This window comes from Hemitrygon akajei, chromosome 11 (assembly GCF_048418815.1).
Source record: "Hemitrygon akajei chromosome 11, sHemAka1.3, whole genome shotgun sequence".
Lineage (NCBI taxonomy): Eukaryota > Metazoa > Chordata > Chondrichthyes > Myliobatiformes > Dasyatidae > Hemitrygon > Hemitrygon akajei.
The window spans coordinates 79,167,847-79,171,500 of record NC_133134.1 but is presented as its reverse complement, the minus strand read 5'-3'; the positions used below and the strand labels follow the sequence as shown (position 1 = coordinate 79,171,500).

The following is a 3,654-nucleotide window of genomic DNA, read 5'->3' as shown; positions in this document are numbered from 1 at the left end:
AGGCGACACAGGAAGAGGGTGGGAGATAGCACCCACACCTCTGATCTAGCCTGTGTTGTGTTGGCCATTACCCAAGCACAGCAAGATCCCAGTGGTGGGGAGGGTGATGAGGACACCCCTTACCCCGGGGGTGTGGGCTCCCAAGGGAGGGAGGACGGACAGAGCAACTCAAGGTCCCGCCCGGGACCTGGGCGGAAAGCAGTGGACTTGGCGGGGGGGGTGGGGGTGGAGTGAGCCTGGTCCACAGTTTCCATGACGTGTGAGAGCGAAGGCTTTGTCGGTGAGATCACACCTCCTGTTGCCTTTGTGGCAAGGCAGCTTCCTGCCCACGAGCTGCTGAATCGCAACTCCGCAGGCACCGACCGGCCAGCCCTGCTCTGCAAACTCCCCTCTGAGGATAGGGAGAGGCCAGCTGGAGTTCCAAACACCTCCCCACCCCCAAGGGACCCGGTGAGCAGGGATCAGGGAAGGGCATGGGGGTGGGGGGAGGAGAGGGGGTGGAAGAGCTGGCAGTGCATGTCGGGCCGCGGGAAGATGTATCGGCGATATACACAAAGCACTGCTCACCTCGAGTTCACAGGTGGTCAGAGGGGGAGGTTTAAGGGGTCGATGGGAATGGGGGGAGTCTAATCTGCACAGCAATACACACAAACAAACTCAGCAGGCCAGGCAGCATCTGCGGAGAGGAATAAACAGTCAATGTTTCAGGCCGAGACCCTTCGTCAGGACTGGAAAGGAAGGGGGCAGAAAGCAGAATAAGGTGGGGGGTGGGGTGGTGATAGGTGAGGGGGAGGCTTTGTGGAGGATGAAGTGAGAAGCTGGGAGGGGATAGTGAAGGAGGAGGGTGGGTAGCGGAGAGTTACAGGGAGATGAGTGACAGTGGCTGTTGGGGAAAGTTCCCCATTTGCAGACGAATTAAGGAGTGGGGGGCCGTCATCAGATTAAATGAAAATCAAAAGTAAGCTCGAGTGTATTGACCCAGTTTTTCTGTCCACTAACGCTGCCTGACCTGCTGGGTGTTTCCAGCACGTTCTGTCTTTGACACGGATTTATAACTTCTGTACGAGGACACTCTGGTTCAACCTTTGACAATGCTGGAGGCACAGTGGGAAGCTGTTGTCTTATGGCTCTAGAGAACCAGGGTGTGTGTGTGTGTGTGTGTGTGTGTGTGTGTGTGTGTGTGTGTGTGTGTGTGTGTGTGTGTGTGTGTGTGTGTGTGTGTGTGTGTGAGTGTGTGTGTGTGTGCGTGTGTGCGTGTGTGTGTGAGTGTGTGTGTGCGTGAGTGTGTGTGTGCGTGCGTGTGTGTGTGTGTGCGCGCGTGTGTGTGCGCGCGCGTGTGTGTGCGCGTGTGTGAGTATGTGTGTGCGTGTGTGCGCGCGTGTGTGCGTGCGTGTGTGCGTGCGTGCGTGCGTGCGTGTGTGTGTGTGAGTGTGTGTGCATGTGTGTGTGTGTGTGTGTGCGTGTGTGCGTGCGTGTGTGTGAGTGTGTGTGTGTGTGTGTGTGTGTGTGTGTGCGTGTGTGCGTGCGTGTGTGTGTGTGAGTGTGTGTGTGTGTGTGTGTGTGTGTGTGTGCGTGCGTGTGTGTGTGTGTACGTTCTTCCCATGACTTGAAGTTTTCCCCCGGCTACTCCAGTTCCCTCCCACACCCCAACAATGTGCAGCGTCGGAGGGTTAGCCAGTCGCTATAAGTTGCCCCCTTATGAGTGAGTGAGTGAGGGTTGGAGTGAAACGGGGATCGATGTGAATGTGTGGTTGGAAGGGAGTGAGAGGGCTGAAGGGCTGTTTCTCATTCCCCCCCTCTCTGCGTGAGCTCGGCGGGGTAGGACGAGATTGCCAGAACATTCAGTTCCACAAATCTACAGGGTGACCCCAGAAACCCCTCCCCTACACAGTGAATGGGATCTTTCTGTGCACCCACAACACCCTGAGGACAGCTGATCAGGGCCAGGCCATTCAGCCTGCGTGTGTCTGTCAGATCCATTTCTAGCCCCAGCACCCGTTCCTTTGAAGAGGCTGATGGGACCTGTCAAAATGAGGAGCTCAGATAGAGTGGACAGTCAATACTTTTCCTCAGATCAAAGATCCCAGAACTAGAGGGTCAGGCAGCGTCTACGGAGGCCAATAAACAATTAAAGTTTTGGGCTGAGACCCTTCATTCAGGTCACTGACCCCTTTCTTTCCAGTCCTGACGAAGGGCCTCAGCCTGAAACATTGAATGTTTATCCCTCTCCATAGACACTGCCTGACCTGCTGAGTTCCTGCAGCATTGTGTGTGCGTTGCTGTGGATTCCCGGCATCTGCAGAATCTCCGGTGGGTCTCAATGTTTCCATCTACTCATCACAAATAATGGTTCCGTTTCGTCCTCCCTGTTCTTCAGAATTCCAAAGTGTTGCCGAGTGGAAAACGCAAGAGATTCTGCAGATGTCGGAAATCCAGAGCAACACACACAAAATGCTGGAGGAACTCAGCAGGTCAGGCAGCGTCTATTGAGAGGGATAAACAGTCGACGTTCTGGTTGCAATGGAGAATCCCGGCCAGAAACATTGACTATTTATTCCACCCCCCACCCCCATACACACAGATGCTGCTTGAACTTCAGCCTTCTGTGTGTGTTGTCCCAAGATTTCCAGCATCTGTAAAATCTCTTGCGTTTGAAACCAGAGGGGTGGGTTTAAAGTTCAAAGTTCAAAGTAAATTAATTATCAAAGTATGTACTATATGCTAGCTTGAGATTCGTTTTCTTGCAGGCGTTCACAGGGAAAAAGAAATACCGTAGAATTTTACTAAAAACTATGTATAAACAATGTGTGAACTATGTATAATCAAACACCAACATGCAGAAAAAATCAAACCGTGCGAACAAAAGGAAGCGAACGAGCAAACCAGTGTGCAAAGGACAAATTGCACAGATAAAAATCCTAACATCAAGAACGTGAATTGTCGGGTCCTTCACAGTGCAGAATCAGTTCCGTGCTGCGCTGAGTGAAGTTATCCACACTGGTTCGCGAGCCTGGTCGTTGACTGTTCCTGAACCTGGTGGTGTGGGAGCCAAGGTAGCAGAGAGGAGTCTGGATGGTGGGGGACCCCGGGGTTGGATTCTGCTTTCCTGCGACAGCACTCCTTGTAAGTCTACTCAACGCGGGGTGCGATGGACTATGGTGTGCGAGAAGGGATCTGAGGAGAAACCTCCTCCCACAGAGGCGCATTGGAATCCGGGCACACTTCCTGAGGTGGAGGCAGAGGCGCTCATAATGTTGAAGAAGTGTCTGGACGAGGCGGAGAGGAGAATGAACCCAGTGTTGGGGAATGGGATCGGTGTAGGTGGGCCAGTAGGGACACAGTGGGCCGAAGGAGCTGCTGGATGATGGCTCTATGACCGTCCCAGGACCTGACCTAACAAACCACTTCTGCACTGACTGCTGGACACTTGGACGAAGGAGGGAGGGAGCCTGTCCTCACGTATCCCATTGCTGAGCGGATTCTGCCGACTCTGCGTGGCCCTCTGCCCTGCTCACACGCCAGGCCCCTAAACTGGCTCTGTGCCTCACTGCAAAACCCCCTTCCTCTGGGGGGGGGGGCCAGTTATGCTTCCCATTCTTCGCACCCACCCTTCCTGTCGGGACTTTGAAACAGCTGACAGCGCGAGCCATCGCT

At 54.0% G+C, this 3,654-nt stretch overlaps 1 long non-coding RNA gene across 1 annotated transcript in view; it reads left to right on the top strand.

Moving 5' to 3' along the window:
• The first annotated feature begins 342 nt into the window (after positions 1-342).
• The window catches only part of LOC140735752 (uncharacterized), a 23,842-nt gene continuing 20,530 nt past the window's right edge, over positions 343-3,654 (top strand). Inside the window, exon 1 of the long non-coding RNA XR_012100803.1 lies at positions 343-450. This is a non-coding gene — a long non-coding RNA (uncharacterized lncRNA). The remainder of the gene's footprint in view (positions 451-3,654) is intronic.